The sequence below is a fragment of the Aquarana catesbeiana genome, linkage group LG01 (assembly GCF_042186555.1).
Source record: "Aquarana catesbeiana isolate 2022-GZ linkage group LG01, ASM4218655v1, whole genome shotgun sequence".
NCBI classification, from domain to species: Eukaryota; Metazoa; Chordata; class Amphibia; order Anura; family Ranidae; genus Aquarana; species Aquarana catesbeiana.
Window position 1 is genome coordinate 362524569 of NC_133324.1, and position 21485 is coordinate 362546053.

The following is a 21485-nucleotide window of genomic DNA, read 5'->3' on the forward strand; positions in this document are numbered from 1 at the left end:
ACTGAATTGTAGGAGTAATCAGTGAACTGTGAGATTACTCACCAGTACCCTCTCAGTTCAATGAAAACTACAAGCCATCAGCGTCACAGCGGTCACATGATCATGCAGCTTCGGCTCCTCTGACTGCAGGGGAAAGGAGGGAGCACCCATAATGGCTGAGACATGGGGACCTATGAGGAACATCATGACTCCCAGAATTCCCAGCCATTGTTGAGCACTCCTTCCTCTTCCCTGCAGCCGCCACTCACTGACACAGGGGATCACATGACCATACCAGAGCGGACCCAAGGTAGATAAGCATACACATCTTTTTACACAGATTAGGCAGGATAGGTAGCAGGAAGAGGAATAGGACATTTTTAGAGTTAGGCTGCAATTCCACTTTGATTTCAATTTACTGCTTAGATCTCTAGAGTGTCAACAATGTGCGCCAAAGCATTCATTTTAAAATATTATCCAATTTACACCCTCTTCTAATTATTTGTAACTGTAACTATGCTTTTTAATGCAGTTAATTAGAGATTAGGTTAGGATAAGGATGAACAGCAAGTGCATGTTGGTCAAGAAATCTGCTAGGATGTACTGCTAGTACACCCCTCACATTTTGGTAAATATTTTATCAAATCTTTTCATGTGACAACACTGACGAAATTACACTTTGCTACAATGTAAAGTAGTGAGTGTACAGCTTGTATAACAGTGTAAATTTGCTGTCCCCTCAAAGTAACTCAACACACAGCCATTAATGTATAAACTGCTGGGAACAAAAGTGAGCACATCTATAAGTGAAAATGTCCAAACTGGGCCCAATTAGCCATTTTCCCTCACCGGTGTCATGTGGCTCGTTAGTGTAACAAGGTCTCAGTTGTGAATGGGGAGCAGGTTTGTTAAATTTGGTGTTATCACTCTCACTCTCTCATACTGGTCACTGGAAGTTCAACATGGTACCTCATGGCAAAGAACTCTCTGAGGATCTGGAAAAAAGAATTGTTGCTCTACATAAAGATGGCCTAGGCTATAAGAAGATTGCCAAGACCCTGAAACTGAGCTGCACCACAGTGGCCAAGACCATACAGCGGTTTAACAGGACAGATTCCACTCAGAACAGGCCTCGCCATGGTCGACCAAAGAAGTTGAGTGTACATGCTCAGCATCATATCCAGAGGTTGTCAAGCAGCAAAAAGCACTCACATGAGTGTAGACGGATAGGCCGCACACCCCATAAAGTGCATGAAAAAATACAAGAACCCCCTATCGGGGCTTTTAAGCAGCCAATAAAGTGCAATATAGGTAGTTGAAAAGATTGAATTTTATTGATACAAAAAATATAAATAACATACTAAAAAATCACTAGAATGAATACTGACTGTTTGAGTCAGGACATGAACTGGATATGGCGTACAGTACAATTGAAAAGGACAAAGCCTACAATTAAAACCAATGCAAGACACAATGTATTCTAGGGCAACCAAAATTTCCCCAAATATTGAATCCTTGAAATTGGATGACAATAAACAATGCCCATACATAAGGACAGGATTTTTACATACAACCTTCGTTGTTCCACATATACTGTATTGTATATTGTCCTTATGTATGGGCATTGTTTATTGTCATCCAATTTCAAGGATTCAATATTTGAGGAAATTTTGGTTGCCCTAGAATACATTGTGTCTTGCATTGGTTTTAATTGTAGGCTTTGTCCTTTGCAATTGTACGCCATATCCAGTTCATGTCCTGACTCAAACAGTCAGTATTCATTCTAGTGATTTTATTTAGTATGTTATTTATATTTTTTGTATCAATAAAATTCAATCTTTTCAACTACCTATATTGCACTTTATTGGCTGCTTAAAAGCCCCGATAGGGGGTTCTTGTATTTTTTCATATCCAGAGGTTGTCTTTGGGAAATAGACATATGAGTGCTGCAGAGGTTGATGGGGTGGAGGGTCAGCCTGTCAGTGCTCAGACCATACACCGCACACTGCATCAAATTGGTCTGCATGGCTGTCATCCCAGAAGAAAGCCTTTTCTAAAGATGATGCACAAGAAAGCCCGCAAACAGTTTGCTGAAGACAAGCAGACTAAGGACATGTGAAGAAACATACTGTATAGTGGGGATGCTTAAAAGATAATGCAATAAATATTTTTTTTAATCTATCAATTATTAACCTACAAAAGGGCATAAACAGAAAAACTAAATTCAATCAGTATTTGGTGTATCCACGCTTTGTCATAAACCCTTTTGTTGCCATGGCCATTTTTGTATTTTTTTGTATACATTAAAATGCTCAAGCCTGAAAAATAGTTAAAACCCCAAAAACATTACATAATATAATGACTAGCAGTATATCGTTAACCATAAATAATGGCCCTAGAATTATCTGGAATGCGCCATGATAGGTAACATATGTAGCGCAATTGCTGTTTTTGTAGGCGACCCAGGAGAATGTATTTACATATGTATGTGCATGTAGGGGCTTTTTTTGCTACTTAAGTTTACTTTTATCATATAGGGGGCCAATAGCCCCCTATCCAATAGCATACTGTACATAGTAGGTCCTTTTTAAGGAGACATTTAAATGTTTAATGTCACCTAAGAACCACAAAGCCGATCAAGCTGCAGCCAGGGATAGACAGCAATGAACCCAGAAGTGAGGTAATACAGTCACCAAAGGGGAGACCAGTAAATAATTTTTGCTAATGCTCCTCAGCTCCTATCAGTGACCTCTGCCATGCTGGTCCTAGGCCTGCAGTTGCGACAATGGAGCCTGAAATACATGGTGGTGGGGGGAATGGGGTTGTGTGGAAGTAATCCACTTGGACCTGAAAGCCGACTTTCTGCTTGACACTAGATGTCATCAATTATCCCATGTACACATGCACATGTTATACTCACCTCCTCTGTGAAATGGTAGTGTACAGAGCGGCCCAGATCCCCTTCTTCTGGGGTCCCCCATCAGCGATCTTGGCTTCTCCTCTTCTGCAAGTGTTTCCATAGCAAACGGCTTGCTATGGGGGCATATGTTTCCCCCCCCCACTTCCTCCTCACAGCATTTGTTGACAGCAGTAGCAGCCAAAGCTGCTGATCCAGTCCCTGCATGAAGTGAAAGAAAGGAAGAGGAAACTGCAGCCGTGGAGCTGGATCGATTGAGCATAAGTATTTAGGGGGGTGAGGGAATGCATTAAGGTAAAAAAGCATTTTAATGATGTATTTTTATACTAGTATTTTAACCTACATGTCTTGACAATCAGCAGCACCCTTCTGGTATAATTATTTAATCATGCACTGGACCATATGGCTTTTTTTTTTTTTTTTTTTTTTTTTTTTTTTTACTGTTTATGCATTGTGTGGGTTGTTAACTGATAAATAATATATTTAATTATTTTGAAAAATATCTTATCTCACAGTATTTTTCATGGGTCCCCAAAACCTTTTCACTGTTTAGAATATAAGATAGCAACTGAAAACAGAATTAATAATGCTTCCTCTATGTACACAGTGGGTTTGATTTACTAAAGCTGGAGTGCAAACTCTGGTGCAGTAGTGCATGGTAGCCAATTGGCTTCTAACTTCAGCTTGTTCAATTTAGCTTTGACAAAAGAACCTGGAAGCCGATTGGTTTCTATGGAGATCTGTACTAGATTTTGCACTCTCCAGCTTTAGTAAATAAACCCCGGTGTGTATACAGTGAGAAGCAGTGTAATCTTATAACTAATGATAATAACTCAGTTTGTCCACACTGATATTTACCATTGTTCAGTATTGTGTAGATTGTCCCATTGTTGCATTGTTTAGTATTAAATTACTTTGTATCTGCTTATAAACAATATAAACACATAGAGATATAAGTATAATTATACAATAACATTTAAACATATATTCTTGACATAAATCCCTTAATGCCTCTCCAATCTAGTTTCACTGTGCCTGTGAGGGTTCTTATTTTTCTGTTTCAATGTTTTTATTGAAAATTTTGCAATACAAGTATATCAAGAACAAAATATACCACTTAATACTCCTCGATGACCAAGGCAGTCAAAAGAGGGCGAAACATAGCAGAAACAACATAGAACTTACACAGAAGATGTATCAAGGTAGAGCAAAGTACCTGGCTAGTTTACTGTCTTAGAAAAGAACTGTTAAATTCCGTTAGAAGAACGGGCAACCTGAGAAGAAATTTAAGCTAGAGGCTCCCCCCAGGAAGGCCCCGAGATCATCACTCCACCCCCATGGGAGCACACTGTGGAGTGCGAGAGCTTCAGGGTTCCCACCAAAGGGGGCGTCTCCCCACCTCCTGTCAGATCCTCCGGGAAAGCGCTCGCACTGGAAAGGAACCCAGGCGCAGCAGCTCCCCCGGACGGATCTGACAGACACATCGTCCAGGATAGTAACCTAAGAGTAACTGGCTGCCATTTAGGCTGATACATTATGTGAGTAGTTTAGGACAACCTAAAAGAGCAAACGAGGAGGTTTTGGCCTAGAAAGACCGTTATTAGCCAGTAGCTGGTATAAGAGAGATGAGGTTGGAGCCGGAAAAGAAAGAGTAGAGATGAAAGAAGAAGAGGAGAAAGGGAGCCAAAGGTAAAGAGAGGGAGGGAGGAGGGGTGGGGTCGAAGGAGAGAGGTGGTAATCTTGCCGGACTCTCCCCTACGTTAGCAGATGACCTGGGTAAAGTGAAATACCGACATACCGAGCCCAAGGTTCCCAAATCCCTTCAAAACGTGGGACTGTGTCACGCAGTTTAGCGACTATTTGTTCCTGTGACATTATCCAAGAGATCTTCCGTTTGGTGGCCGATATGGACACCGCAGGAGTTTTCCAGGCTTTCGCTAGAGTAACTTTGGCTCCCAAGCACATAAAGAATAAAAGTTGTTGTGTGTTTTTAGAAGTGTTGGGTATTTTGCAATTAAATAGAATGTATGTGGGGTCCTGTGGAACCACTGCCCCAGATACTTTCCTTATGATATGGAGGAATTTGTTCCAGAAGCTCCGTATGCGGGGGCAAGTCCACCAGATGTGATGCATCGTGCCAACATGACCGCAACCTCTGTAGCATAGGGGGGAAGAGTCTGGGAATATCCTGGCAAGCCTGGCCGGGACGTAGTACCATTTAGTAAAGAGTTTAATGTTAGCTTCAATTAAGGCTATATTTAAGATACCTTTCGATGATCTGCTGAAGGCTTGGAACCACTTCGCAGGGTCCCACTGGATGTCCAGGTCTGATTCCCAGGATCGAGCGTAAGCCGGGGTGTCCGTCCTATCCGCCAGGGACGCATAGATAATGGATATCCCACCCCTTTGGGGGGCAGATGAAGAGCACCATAGCTCATACGTCGTGGCCTTAGGAGTGTTCGTCTTATCAGTACAAAGTGAGTGGAGAAAGTGGCGTATTTGTAAGAGTCGAAACTTTTCCGAGGTAGGCATTTCCAGAGAGCTCAAACAATGGCCTAATGAAATAGGGCCATTGGGGGTAAGGAAGTGTCCTATTCGGAAAAGGCCCTTGTTCAGCCACCAATGAAATGCATGAATGTTCATCCCAGGGGGAAAGTCAGGATTGTGAAATAGGTGTGTGAGAGGCCTTAAGGGGGAAATCAAGTTGGCATGGGTATGCAATTGGTCGCAGAGGGCTAGGGAGTGAGATAAAGTGGGGGCTAAGATGGCCGGTCTGTGTTTGGGAGGTCTCCATGTTAAGAAGTCGAGAGTGAAGTGTGGTACCGCTTGTCTCTCAATGGAGATCCAATCTGGTCTGCAGGATTTAGTGTAAATGGCTGAGAATTGTGCTAACTGTGCTGCCTGGTAATATAGCCACAAGTTTGGTAGTCCCAGGCCCCCTTGAGACCGAAGTCTGAATAATATTTCTTTAGCAAAGCGATGACCCCTGTCCCCCCAGACAAAATTAATCACCCCGGACTGAAATTTGGTCAAGACTGATTTTTTAATCGGTATTGGAAGTGATCTGAACAGGTATAGTAGGCGTGGCAGGAGAGTCATTTTGACTGCGTTGAGTCTACCTAACCATGACAGGCCCTCCCCCGACCATTTCCGTAGGTCCTGCTCCAGGGAGCGGAACATGGGGGGGTAGTTAGCGGCATATAGGTCTCCAATGTTTTTCGTCAGCTTGATACCCAAATAGGGGATGGAGTGGCTAGCCCATGTGAAGGGAAAGTGTGGTCGTAGTTGGTCTATGAGAGGTACTGGTACCGAAACATTTAGGGCCACCGATTTGGTCACATTCACCTGAAGACCAGAGATGAGACCGAAGTCTCTCAAAAGTCTGAGGACATTAGGTGTGGATGTGAGAGGAGCAGTGAGGAACAAGAGCATGTCGTCAGCAAATAGGGCGCATTTGTGAACGTCAGGACCACACTTCACTCCCTGGATATTCTCGTTCGATCTGATGGCTATCGCCAGTGTCTCGATTGCTATAGCGAAAATCAAGGGTGAGAGGGGACAGCCCTGTCTAGTTCCCCTACGAATATTGAAGGGTTCCGAGTAATGGCCCATTAGTCGCACCTGTGCTGAGGGTGAAGAATATAACGTGTTAATAATCGTGCGGAAACCGTCGCCAAACCCCCAGCGTTCTAGAATGTCAAAAATGTAGGGCCACGACACGGAGTCGAAGGCCTTCTGCAGGTCCAGCGACAGCAAGAAGCCTTCTTGTGCAGGGCCTCCGTCCCACCGGGACTGCAGAAGGGAAATCAAGTCAATAGCTCTGCGAACCTGGTCCGGTCCCTGTCTCCCCGGGATGAAGCCCACTTGGTCCCTATGTATATAATGAGCGATAAAGTTAGACATCCTGTTTGCCAGGATTTTAGTCATTATTTTGAGATCGTTATTGATTAAAGAAATAGGGCGGTAGTTGCCCACCTCGCCTGGGTCCCTACCCTGTTTAGGTATAACCGAGATAAAAGCCGAGTTTAAGTCGCTAGGGATAGGGGCTCCATCCCGGAGGGAGTTGAAGAACCGAGCCATGTAAGGAGCCAGACGAGGGCCAAACTTCTTGTAATAACATACCGAAAAACCGTCTGGACCCGGGGCAGAGTTTATTTTCAAGGATTTAATCGTTTCCAAGATTTCGTCGGAGGAGAAGGGGGCGTCTAGCAGGTCGCGGTGTGTTTGCTGTAGTTGGGGTAGGTTAATGTCTTGGAGAAAACGCTCTCTGGCCGTGGAATGAATGTGGGGTACTGTCTCATAAAGCTGTGAGTAATAATCGTGGAATGATTTCATAATGATGGTGGGGTTTTGCGTTAGATTACCCGACGAGGCACGAATCTTGGGAAATACCAAGGTACGAATCCTCGGGCTAAGCTTAGTAGCTAGCTTAGCGCCAATCCTATCCGATTGGTAATAGAAACGCGCGCCGGACCACCGTAAGTGTTTCTCCGCGGAAGTAGTGAGCGAGAGATTGAGTTTCACTCTAGCAGAGTCAAGTTTGGCCAGGTTATCCGGAGTAGGGTGTTGTTTGTGGGCTTTACTCAGCAAGCGGAAATCCGCAGTGAGGCGCGAGACCTCCTCCCTGCTTTCTTTTTTAAGTTGTGAGGAGAGTTGTAGGATCCTGCCCCTCAACACCGCCTTGTGTGCTGCCCAAAGACATCCTGGGGAGACTGATCCCGTGTCATTCTCACTGAAGTAGTCGGAAAGAGCTTTGTCTAGAAGTGTGCAATGGGTTGGGTTGCTTAGAAGAGTTTCATTAAGGCGCCATTGGAAGGAGCCCTTCACCCCCGACCCACCCCTGAGTGACATAGACATTATCGAGTGGTCGGACAGTGGAGTGTCATAAATTTTAGAGGCGGTCACTCTCGGTATTACGTGTGGTGGGACAAATATGTGGTCAATCCTAGAGAAGGTGTGGTGGGGGACCGAGTAGTGCGTGTAATCTCTAGTTTGGGGGTTCATTTCCCTCCAGATATCAATCAGGCCAAAAGATCGGACTATTTGCGCCACCCGAAGGCTACGTTTGGGAGGCCGTTTTGATTTGGGCCGCAGGGGGTTTGATTTGTCAGAGGAATAGTCAAATGGGGTATTGGAGTCTCCCCCCAAAATTACTGTGCCCACGAAATGCGGTTTGAGTACCTTTAGCGTGGTGTCAAAAAAGGTGTCTTGGTGTGTGTTGGGCGTGTAGTATGAGACAAACGTGTAAGCCTCACCATTAATCATACCGGAGACTAGTATGTAACGTCCATCTGGATCTTTGATAGTGTTTGCATGTACGAATTGAGTTCTGTTGGAGAAGCAGACTGCCACGCCTCTCGTTTTGTTGTCAGCATTAGCTAGGTGGAAGTTCATGAAGCTTTTGTGAAGGAATTTGGGCTGATAGGAGGTGGGAAAATGAGTTTCCTGAAGCAGAACTACGTCAGCCTTCAGAGTGTGAAGCTGTTGCAGTATTTTGCGTCTCTTCACAGGGGAGTTAAGGCCTTGTACGTTGTGGGATAGGATCTTAAGTGTCCCAATCAGTGTGGTGGAGTCAGTCATGGGGAGGCAAGGTGTGTGGTGCTAAGTGTTTGTGATTCTTACCTGATGTCCCAAATGTCCCTGGCAGATAGGAGACATTCCCAGCAGCAAGACGGGCTCGACCTGTGGTACCGCAGATGGGAGATCCAGTGGGAACCTGTAGGTGAGGAGGAGGGGGGAGGAGAGGGGGAGGGAAGGAGAAAGGAGAGAAGAGTAGAGAAAAGAGGTAGAGAGGAGTGAAAAAGAGAACCATTAGATATCGTGACCAAAAGTTTTTACCCATAACCCAACGGACCAGCGAGGGGCCCTCCCCTGGCTGGACCGGCACCCAGAACAAAGCAAAAATTCTGCGACCCAAGGGTCGAGAGAGTCTGGGTCCGATAGGTGAATGAACAAGGGTTCAGCTATCGGAGCCAGAGAGAGGCGCACTACGACCACTCCGGTCAACGCCGCCTCTGATTAAAATTGTGTCAGTACATAAACAATGCAATGCAAGCCCTGCCATCACCTGGTATTAGTGAGCAAAAAGCTTCGGATATTGTGGAAGGGAAAGAGAAATAGAAAAACAAAAAAAAAAAGAAAACATTATGAGAAACGGAACAGAACAACCTATTCCCCGGAAAATCTGGACCCATGGGGATCCGAAAGGAAGTCCTGGGGAGAACTCAGAAGAGGAAAGTCACCAAAAAGCTGACATCAAGTTTGTCGTCAGCGTCGACCCCGGGGAGGATCAAGAGCGGAGACTGCTGATGCTGCGGGCCCACTCATGGGGGGAAGGACTCTTTCGGTCGCTTGGAGAGCTGTTTCTGCCACACCGGCGAGACTGGGCTGGTGGGAGATGTTCTCTTGACTGACGATGCTCCTCGAGATGCAGAAGACTGTGGGACATCCTGAGTGATCAGACCCAGATGAAGAAGCAGACGTTCCCCTTCTTGAAACGTTGAAAAGTTGTATGGTTTGTTGCGGTAAGAGAAGTTTAATCTCAGCGGGAAGGACCATCTGTAGGTGATCTCTTTGTCCGCCAGAACTTGTAGGAGCGGTTTCAGGGCTCTTCTTTTTTGAACGGTATATGGAGATATATCAGCGAAGATTTGGACCTGATGACCTTGGAACATCAGTTTCTCTGCTGACCTGGAGAGCTTCATCACTTCTTCCTTGACTGCATAGAAATGCGGTTTCACGATGATGTCTCGTGGCAGACCGTCTGAGCGAGGTGGTTGCAGCGCCCTGTGGGCTCTGTCGAGCTCTAAGCGATGAGCCGGAATATTGGGGATTAAACTTTTGATGAAGTCCTGAACTGCCGTGTGGGTGTCTTTAATAGATTCGGGGAGCCCCCTGAGGCGAAAATTGTAACGTCTCGACCTGTTCTCGAGGTCATCAATTTTGGAGGTGGCGGATTCCAGTTGATCCTGGAGATCCTGGATTCTGGAAGTGTTTTGGTTAAGTCGTAGTATGGCCTGGTCAGATTTATGTTCGATCGCTTCAATCCTGGCACCAATCTGCTGCAGATCTGCATGTATGGAAGCAGTGATCTGTGTGGCTGTGTGGGATAGGCCTCTAGATAACATCTGGGAGAAAGCAGCTATCATGGAGGGGAAATCAGTGGGGGAGGGAGAGAGATCACTGGCCTGTAAGTCCCAGGAGTCAGGACTGTGAGGTGAATCCAGCTGGGGGGTGAGGGCTGCCCCTCCAAATGTCCTCCTTAACAAAGAGTCAGTGGATGCTGGAGAGGGGAACCCCGTGAGGGTACTCACTGTGGCATCCGAAGCTTGTGAGGACGGTGGGGCCCCTTCATCCTGATCAGCGATAGATTCTGACAGGCTGTGCTGGCTGTGTGAGGAGACGGCCGCCATTTTGGGATGGCCAGGCCGCTCCAGGGATCCGTTCATGGCGTCCGTGAGATTCCGCCTGGAGGAAGAAAGGGACATCCAGGTGTGGCTGGAGGTGTCCCCCAGCTGCTGGGATAGAAAACGGGCCGGAACGAGGGCTTGCACCGCCGCTATAGGCGGCGTTAGATCCGAGTGGCGCGGAGCTCCCGGGCTAAGCGGCCATCTTGGACGCTGCCGCGCATGCGCCTCCGGGTTCTTATTTTTCAAGGTCATGAACTAGTATTGGTAGGTAACATTCAAGTAGACTCATTCTGAAATGCTGAAGGATGTTTTGGATAAGTAGTGAAATGTTCTTCAACATCACAGGACAAATCTAAAAAAATAAGTAGAAGTCTAGATATATATATATATATATATATATATATATATATATATATATATATATACCTCATTCAAACATAGATTTTAGAAAAAAAAAGTAGCCATTTTGCAAACTTTAACAGTATCATAAAGAGACACAGCAACCAAAATTAAATCAAAAATTATTTATTACAAAATGTATTAAAATAGCATAGATAAAACCATTAAGACCAAATAGTTAATGTGTAAATATAAGCCGTTGGCCAAGCTATGTTGGCTTGTACTCTTCTGTCAAGAGGTCAAAACTTTTCGCAATCTGCTTCCTCAGGACCATTATATCTTAACAGACAACAGTAGGCCTATCCAAAAGAAACACAACAAAATTAATTAAATCCAAAACATACAAGATGAACAGCATTGTATGTATAACATAATCTCACAGGTTGAGGAAAGAGGGAAATCACCACTTACATGCCCTCCAGCTTAGACAGAGTAATGGCGCGCCATGCACAATGCAGATGCAAATATGTAAAAAGTGCAGCGCTAATATTGCAATAATAATTGCAATATTAGCGCTACATTTTATTTTTAAGTAATATAATGTGAATCCACCGGAGAAAGGTGAAGTGAAATATCACTGTGCTGGTGTAGAGACTAGACTGCAAACAAAGTCCAAACCATAAAAATGAAAAAGTCCAAATGTATATACGATCCAGCAAACATATATGGAAATCCAACCACCAGTGTGTCCCTTAGAATGGGAAGATAGTCAGAGACACCACCACCATAGATAGAAGGAGGCTTACCAGATCGTAGTGACTTGGGGAGGCATATACCGCCCAAGTCTTGAAGGCTTGTTAGGTTCAATGAACCCAGTGGGGACCGCTGGTCCTGGATCCATGTCAGTTGATTAGCATCAGACCCTCAATGGGATATGTCGTATGGGCCCAAAACATCATGTGGAGGATAGAAGCTTGGTACCACGTAAAATGCGTCATGCAATAAAAAAGCTGGCATATCGTGATACTGTTTTAAAAAAGTAGTGTTTTATTATAAAAATAAAATGAACATTTAGAAGAAAGCAATAGAGCTTGTACAGATACAAAAGCGATGTATGCAGGAAGGTCCACCCTGGACACTGGACTATGGAAGCGTTATTATCCATCGAATACAAATATACCAAATTACGGCTGCAGCATAGAATGGGGTCAACACTAACTATCCTGTTGAGTTACAATACCTGAAATATGGACATAATAACCCATATCCGGAAGTTAAAAGTTGGTACAACAATGAAGCAATATGCAAAGTATATAATGTCCTACCAGTAAGGCAGATCAATTTAATTAGTAAAACACTGAATAAAAAACTTAATAAAAAACTGTGTAAACAACTATTAAAGCAAAGGAAAAGTACAATATACTAAAATGGCAAAAATCGTTCCTTATAGCCTGAAAATCCCTATTGTACAAAAATGTACCAGTTAAGCTCTGTTTATAAATGAGTTGATATCCCACTCCACATTCATCCCTTGTGGGTGGTGGATCTGCAACTCATAAATCCAGAAAGTTTCCAATCTGGATACACCTCTAGTATTGGCTCCACCCCTCCACGGGGCAATGTATCTATCTATAGTTAGAAACTGAGTACCTGTTGGGTCACGAGCGTGATGCTGTCAGTAATGTCGGGGGACTGTATGTTTGGTACTTCCAAGTTTGATTAAGTTGATATGCTCAGTTACTCTGGCTGTGAATGACCTTATGGTTCTACCAACATACTGCTTGCCACAAGGGCAAGTCAGTAGGTATACCACATTGGTTGTGGCACATGTACAAAAATGTTTAATTGTATGAACCTGACCGGTCACCGTCGACCTAAATTTCTTAGTGGCTCTATTTCCACAAGTATTGTGATGACAGACAGAACACTTTGCAGGGGTAATATCCTATCCAATTATGGAAAAATGTTGGCCTAATAGGGGGATTGATAATAAATGGTGCAATCTTGCTTTTAAGTGAGGGTACACCACGATATATAACCTTGGGTCTCTCAGGTATGATAGGCTCAAGTACTAGACATGTGCACACTGAAATATTTCGTTTCGGAATTTCGTTTTCTTCCGAAAAATACATTTATTTAGTTACTCCCGAAATTTCTTTTTATTTATTTAGTTTTTCTTTAAAAATTGCATTCGTCCGAAAATCCAAATTAAGGTCGAATCTGTGATTGAAGGCTTATGGTGTCTGTCGAATGTTCAAAGAAGATTCGACGGAGCAGCTAAACTGTACGTGTACATTTCCGGTCGAATTTTCAACCTACAAGCTAGCTGTAGTAGAATTCTAATGTTGTATGACTAGTAATAATTATATTTATTAATTATTTTACTAGTCAACCAACATTAGAATTTTTCTATAGCCTATGGGCGGATGCATTTGACCAGAAATGTACGATTGCAGCGTCGTACAGTTTAGCTGCTCCATCGAATCTTCTTAGAACTTTCCACAGACACCATAAGCCAAAGATTCGACATTTGTATGTTTTTCGTTGCTTTGTCGAATCCTTTTCGTTCATGTTGAATGGTCTACTCTACCCCAACAGTCAGCCAACTCGTTTGGTTGGTTCACAAAACAGATGTTATGATATCTAGCATCGCTTTTATAATGAGGCTTGGTCGGAATGTGAATCATACTGTCCGCCACCGTGAGAGACACATCTCTTACCGCTATAGTTGTGGTTTATATATGTAACTTCTTTATTGATTGTTTTTTTTTAAACTTAAAGTGGAATCAATTTATTGGCCGTTTTAACTATTTCATTCCAGGATTTAAACAGGAAAACAGGAAGTGACGTCATGTGGAGCCATTTCCGGCTTCAGGCATATTCTGGGGTCATAATTTCTATTTAAGTGATGTTGCTGTGGGGGGTCCACACCCTAGATGACGACTGTGTAGTCGAAACGCGTCGCATGGACCTTCATGCATACATCGCTTTTGTATCTGTACAAGCTCTATTGCTTTCTTCTAAATGTGAGTGTTCATTTTATTTTTATATTAAAACACTACTTTTTTAAAACGGTATTATGCTATGCCAACTTTTTTATTGCATGACGCATTTTACATGGTACCAAGCTTCTATCCTCCACATGATGTTTTGGGCCCATACGACATATCCCATTGATGGTCTGACACTGATCAACTGACGTGGATCCAGGACCAGCTGTCCCCACTGGGTTCATTGAACCTAACAAGCCTTCTAGACTTGGGTGATATGCCTCCCCAAGTCACTATGATCTGGTATGCCTCCTCCTATCTATGGTGGTGGTGTCTCTGACTATCTTCCCATTCTAAGGGTCACACCAGTGGTTGGATTTCCATATATGTTTGTTGGATCATATATACATTTGGACTTTTTCATTTTTTATGTTTTGGACTTTGTTTGCGGTGTAGTCTCTACACCACCACAGTGATATTTCACTTCACCTTTCTCCGGTGGATTCCCATTATATTACTGTTTGAGCTATTAACACTTTGAAGGGTATATGCATAATATCACATTTATTTTATTTGCTTTTTGCAATATTAGCGCTGCACTTTTTACATATTTACATTAATGCTTTTTGTCTACAGCTGTGCCAGCTGCTAGTTTGCAGTTTCACAGTGCAGTATTTTTCTCTTTTTTTCCCCACAATGCAGATGCAGCTCATGATTTATATGATGCCATTAACAATTAATTGATAATCTCTAAATCTTCCTAGTGACAAAAAACAGGAAAAAAAGGGAGGTTAGCTATCTTGTTCTATATATCTTCTATTTTTAGCTTGGTCAGAGTCATACGAGGAGAGGGAGGAAAGGGGGGAGGTGGGCAGCAGGCAACACTTACTGAGAATAAGGGGTCTCACCCCAAGTTTAATGGAAAGAGGTACACAGAAAACAGCCAGGTCAAATCATGAAATAACATTCTATGCACTGATAGAGAATCTCTCCTATGACAGTAGAAACAAAATGACATAGTAAATGTCAACATCATGCAATAGCACATAGAACCCAATCTTCAAATTGCCTTTTATAATTATTTACCATAGTCAATAAGTCAGTCAGCTCACAAGGTGTTCTAAAAATGTTATCCTTCTTGGGTGAGTAGAACAAAATATTCCCAGTATCTTGAAAAACACAAACAGTGTCTCCATCTATCACCCAGCGGGTACATATAAAATCCACCCTAGTGAACCAGATATCCAAGATTAATTCTATTGCAGTGGGAAAAGTTACTCACCAATGTATAAGAAAAGATCCTCTTAATGTGGTCTGTAGTTTTCTTAAAGCAGCTCACATAATACACAGCCTGACCCCACTTCAACCAGATATCTGCAAACAATATACAAACAGTAATCCAATCCAGTATTCCAAGCAGTCAATTAGCTAACCACAACCATCCAGTAAGCCTTACCTACAAGACTGTCATCTCCTGCATAGCATCAGCCACCATTGTCTCATTACAAACCAGTGATCTTATATAGCTGTATTTGGCACCAAAATGACAGCCGAATCATCTAATGAACCCATCTGTGCTGAAACAATCCTATCCCATGTGAATGTGGGAGTATGAGAGACCCGCCCTCACATAATAATAATAATAATAATACATTTTATTTATAATGCGCTTTACATCAAAAGATCTCAAAACGCTACAGGTTTAAAAAAAGCAGTTTATACAAAGAAACAAATATCGAATGCCCTGTACACACGATAGGATTTTCCGATGGAAAATGTGTGATAGGACCTTGTTGTCAGAAATTCTGATCATGTGTAGGCTCCATCACACATTTTCCATAGGAATTTCCGACACACAAAGTTTGAGAGCTTGCTATAAAATTTTCCGACAACAAAATCCATTGTCGGAAATTCCGATCGTGTGTACACAAATCCGACGCACAAAGTGCCACGCATGCTCAGAATAAATTTAGAGACGAAAGCCATTGGCTACTTCCCCGTTTATAGTCCCGACGTACGTGTTTTACGTCACCGCGTTCAGAACGATCGGATTTCCCAACAACTTTGTGTGACCGTGTGTATGCAAGACAAGTCTGAGCCAACATCCGTCGGAAAAAATCCATGGATTTTGTTGTCGGAATGTCCGATCAATGTCCGACCGTGTGTACAGGGCATAAGAAGAGAAAAAAAACTTTGCTAAAAAGAAATGTCTTAAGACATTTTTTAAAACAGTCAATGGATTGAGGAGCTCTCAAAGTGTCAGGTAGGGCATTCCACAAGCGCAGGGCAGCTGCACAAAAAGCCCTTTCTCCCATTGTCCTAAGTCTAGTTCTAGGTGTTTGAAGGTTTGAGTGCACGGAGCGGAGGGAACGTGATGTGTTTTGTGGTTTAAGAAGTTCTTTGAGGTAAGAAGGGGCATGTCCATGTATACATTGGTACATAAGGAGGGAAACCTTGTACTCAATCTTGATGGAGACAGGAAGCCAATGGTGTGAATGGGGAATAGGAATAATGTGCTCATGTTTCCTCACTCCTAGCAGGATCCTTGCTGCAGAGTTTTGGATGTACTGAAGCCTCTGCAGACTCTTTCTAGGAATCCCGATGAGAAGTGCGTTACAGTAGTCCAATCTGGAGGAGACAAAGGCATGAACCAGCCTTTCAGCATCTGGGAAGGAAAGAATGGGACAGAGTTTAGAAATATTACGAAGGTAGTAAAAAGAGGTTTTACATAGATGATTTATATGGGCTTCAAATGTGAGTTGGGAGTTCATTTTTACACCTAGATTTGTAGCTCTTGATGAAAGAGGGATATTAGAACCAGAAAAAGTAATGCTGGTAATGAATGATGATTTAGTCTGATAAGGAGTGCCAATCATGATAACTTCAGTTTTGGAACTATTTAATTGAAGAAAGTTGTGCTCCATCCATACCTTTATCTCACCCAGGCAGGTGGTGAGTACTGATAGGGTTGACTGTGAAGATGGGGTTTCAGCTGTTGCATTTACATATAGCTGTGTGTCATCGCCATAACAGTTAAATTAAATTTTGTGGTGGCTAATAATTTGGCCAAGGGGAGTAAGGTAGAGAATAAAAAGAATGGGGCCAAGAACTGAGCCCTGGGGGACACTGCAGGTAACTGTATGCGGATTTGATTTGGAGTGGCCCAGGGAGATGTATTCTGCCCTGTTTGTGAGGTATGATTTGAACCAACTGAGGGCTGTGTCATTGAGTCCAACGGTGCAATGGAGCCGGTTTAAAAGAATGCCATGATCAACAGTATCAAATGCAGCTGAAAGATCCAGGAGAATAAGAAGGGAAGGAAAGCCAGTATCAGATGATATAAAGAGATCAATCAGACCCCTACCTGCAATCAGCGGAGTCAGCAGGTCCCTCTACTCTCACAGTAAATGCCTCCCATATCCCTCGCATCATTGCTACAGACATGCAGGGATCATTTAAAGCGAAAGTACGCGCATGCATGGTGAATGCCATTTTTCAACCAGATTTAGCAGGGGGACATCTCCCTGCACATTCAGCATGGGTCCTCTACTCAATCATAGTAAATCCCTCCCATATCCCTTGTATCATTGCAACAGACATGCAGGGATCATTTAAAGCGAAAGTACACACATGCATGGTGAATGCCATTTTTCAACCAGATTCAGATTCCCTGCCCATTCAGCACAGGTCCCTCTACTCTCTCATAGGAAATCCATCCCAGGACAAGTCTAGTTGGATGTGCTATACTTTGTTACTAGGATCCTGACATTCCTAATGTCTGAGTTAAATTTTTACCAGCTGACTACATCCTTTCCAATAAGAGTATTTCAGTGGGCAGTAATGGAAGTCATCTGCCATTTAAAAAAGAAAAATAAAGAAGATAATAGCCACTTTGTTGTGCTGCTTGACTTTTAAAAGTTTAGTTGTAGCACTAATCAGCATAAAATAAGAAACACATCTTAAGCCAGCCATACATTAATTAAAATTTGGCCACCCTGATGGATTTTCCACCCTAGATCAGTGCTGCAGGCTATAGTTTACAATGGTAATCAGTGTATTCTGATGGCAGGGAAGTCTCCCCAATGTAAGAATACAATAGCTCAGTGGGGAGGATTCCACTATCCACATCGAGTGTATAGTTAGGATTATCAAGTCAGCTTTTTCATTCATTAAATTAAACAGCTGACAAATATATGGGTTGCCTTAGGTATGAATTAAATAATTTGAGCAGATTTATAGCTAAAATGTTTTGTTTTGGATAGCGTAGATAGGGGTTGGAACAAGGGATGAGGTATGGGTTATCTGTGGCCTCATAATTCTTGCCTGTAATATTTTTCTATAGTACATTTTGACCAATTCTCCCAAAATAAAAATGTCCTGTGGCCAAATTTACACTGTTTTATCATCTGCAGTCTCTTAATTATTAATGAGTGTCTGATGGAAACTGAATAGTTCCTGGACAGTTTTACATCAGTGATAACAGGGACAGCCTCAGCAAACTACTGGCCAGTATCCATTTGCCAGTCAAAGGGAGCCTATTACTGCTTGATAAAAAATAAAGCACATGACCCTGCTAAAATTACCCCAAAAAACTGTTTTCAAAACTGAAATCATTTAGATTGTGCTGCTGCCACTGTATTTAAGCCAAGCAAATCATAAAAGAAAAAATAAATAAATTCCACGGCTAAATAAGTACTCCCAGTATATGCTGTTGCTGAAACGGTCTATATAACTTGTAATGTTCCTAACACCACATAGAGTTTTAAAGCGGAGCTCCACCCAAAACTTTAAGTTCCGCTTATTTGCACCCCCCCTCCACTGCCACATTTGGCACTTTTTGGGGCAGAGAGGGAAGCAGGTACCTGGAACTTGTCTCCTATGGCCAGTGCTCAACTTCTCATGCCTTTTGAAGACAGCAGTTTTCCTATTAGCCTTAACAATAAATGATGAGCCAAACTGCCCTTGGTTCAATTCAGCAGGGGTTTACCAAACTTCAAAGAAGTTTAGGTGCCGAACCCAAACTCCACTGAACAGTTAAAAAAATTCCATGAGGCCGGGAGCAGTGATTTTACAGCACAGACATTTATAAAGGAAAAATTTGTTTTAAATTGCTGGGAAATGGCATCTCTCTCCTGGCTCCATTTTCTTAAAGAAAAAAATGGCACTTTGCCTGGCAAAGCGCCTTGTCCCCATGTTGTTGAGGACAAGAGCCTCTTCTCCACAATCATTCCCCTGTGGTTGTGAGGGTCTGTGGGCGGGGGGGCTTAGGGGCTTACTAGAAACTGGAAACCCATTTTAATAAAAATGTGGCCATATTTAGGCAGTAATGTAACCCACTACATTCCTCATCCATTTGCTCATGTGGCTAAGGATTGCCAGTGATGTAAGGAATGAGTCAGGTATGTCAGTGGCTGGTGAGGATGCAGAGGCTCTAAGCAGCCACTGCTTCTTTAGCAACCATTGACAGGCAGACGTTGTCACGTTTGTCTGTACCAAATGTCTTAAATGTTTGGCATTCTAATGAATTCCAAACAGCCAGTGTTCAGCCAGTGTTCAGTCAAACTGCTTGCAACTTCTTGCAGTCCTTAGCAATCATTGACAGCTGGAAGCTGTCAAGTTCTTCCTCGCAGAATGCCCTAAACATTTAAACTTAACACTAAGCTCATGCCTACTAACAATTGCCAGAATTTCAATTTAGATTTTCCAAGTTATTTATGATCTTATTAGTTTGTTATCTCCAGCAACAGCAACTTTAACTGTTTGGCAGGTAAAACAGCACCCTTATATGTATCCCTATTTCCATATTTAGCTTGAGTTCGGCTCTAACAAAAAGTTTAACTTCAATGTCCTCTACATTTTTAAAAAAACATTATATTGTAAAAAAGTAAAAAGAAAAACATTTTGGAAAAATCCTGCATTAGTTTATAATATGCCTAATATATTCTTTTGGAATATTTCCCTCGCTGGCCATGTTGTCAGTATTAGGGATGAGATTCAGGTTTGCCCCAAACTCAGACTTTTTGCGGTTCTATGAACCGCTGAACAAATCAGCAATATTTGGTAGCTTGCCTTCCCGAATCTCCATATTAAAATGTATACAAAGTAGCTAGAGATCCCCAGCACCTTATATTTGGTCAATTACATTTCCCTGGATCCTCTGGGCTGTTATGTACATCACAGCAGTGCCAAGGATTCTGTTGTTTAGCAGCAGTAATGCAGCAGGGAAGCATCATAGTGTGGCGGGTCATCCTGGCTCCTGGAAAACATTGTCAGATGGTGGGATGTCCTGATTGTTGATGGATCTACGGTACATCACTGGATGTCATGATTGATATAGGATCTATATCAGGGACATTATTTACATTTTTTGAAATTTTTTTTCACAGTGTGAGTGTCTTTACTTAGGAAAGACCCTTGTTCCTCAGCACTAGGATAAGGTATCTTGCAGTGGAAAGGAGGCTGTGCAGTACCCCCAATGTTGAAAGGCATGTGGCCTGACATAGTACAAGAAGGGGGATCACAAACTGGTTAGGGGGAGCCCCGCACCATTTTGTTCTGTTTTCATAAAAGGGATAGTATACACAGCATGGAGTTCCTCTTCAAATTCAAACTTCCATGCATGTCCCCCATATTGAAAGGTGATTTGCAAATGTTTACTGCCCACCCATGCTTTCCTGGCCACACACAGGCTGCATGCCTGGATAAGGAACTGGTTGGAATTTTAAAGGGGAAAGCTACACATTTAAAAATAAATTGTACTGGCCCTTAAAAAATGAAAAATGGTTCTGTCATTTTCAGGAAGTGGTGCAGTGAGGAAGTGCCATAGAGTGCAGGGAAACATCATCAGGCAACATATTGTGGGGAAGAGGCCTTGTCCCTTAACATTGTAATGACAAGCATGGTAACAAGGGTCTTTGAGGCCCCCCTTTACATGGTGCCTCCCCAAAGTTGACAGACATGTCCTGACAAGCCAGGCTTCATGCCTGGATAGGGACCTGGTTAAATGTTAGTGGGAAGTGGGGATTTTTCTGATTATATGTCTTGATGTGTACTGTTTCTTTAAAAAACAGAAAGGGGCTCTGTCATTTAGCAGTGGTAGTGCAGCCATACAAACAGCCAGTCATCATGGCAGCAGGAAAGCATTACCAGGCAGCAGAGTAGTGATTGACAATAGATCTAAATCACTTGACAAAGTAATTGATGTTGGATTTACAGTACATCAGGGGGCACTGTTTACATTCTTAAAATGTCATTTTATTTAACCTTCTACTGACCGCTTACAGTAAATATACTGCAATGGGCGGCAGGTGCAGGCTCAGCAACGTACATGTACATTGACAGCTTCCTTTTGGGTTTGCGCAAATTGCGCATGCCTCCTGCCGACCCACACTATGATTTGACCCAGCACATGTTTGGCAACAGATTTCAGCCAATGATTTTAGCTGAAACCTAATGATTGGCTGTGTCCAATCACACACAGTGCCCGCATTGCTGGGCACTGGTGAGGCTGCATTGCTGGACACTGGTAAGGCTGCATTGCTAGGCACTAGTTAGGCTGCATTGCTAGGCACTGGTGAGGCCGCATTGCTAGGCACTGGTAAGGCCGCATTGATGGGCACTGGTAAAGATGCATTTGATGGGCACTGATCAGGCTGCATTTGATGGGCACTGAGGAGTGAGCAGCCCAGGGCCTGGGCCCCACTTTGCACAATCAACACAAGTGGCTAGAGGACATTGTGTGTGTATATATAGACTTCTGTATACAGTGAACAGAAAGGGGCTCTGTCATTTAGCAGTGGTAGTGCAGCCATACAGCATTAATAGACAGCCAGTCATCATGGCAGCAGGAAA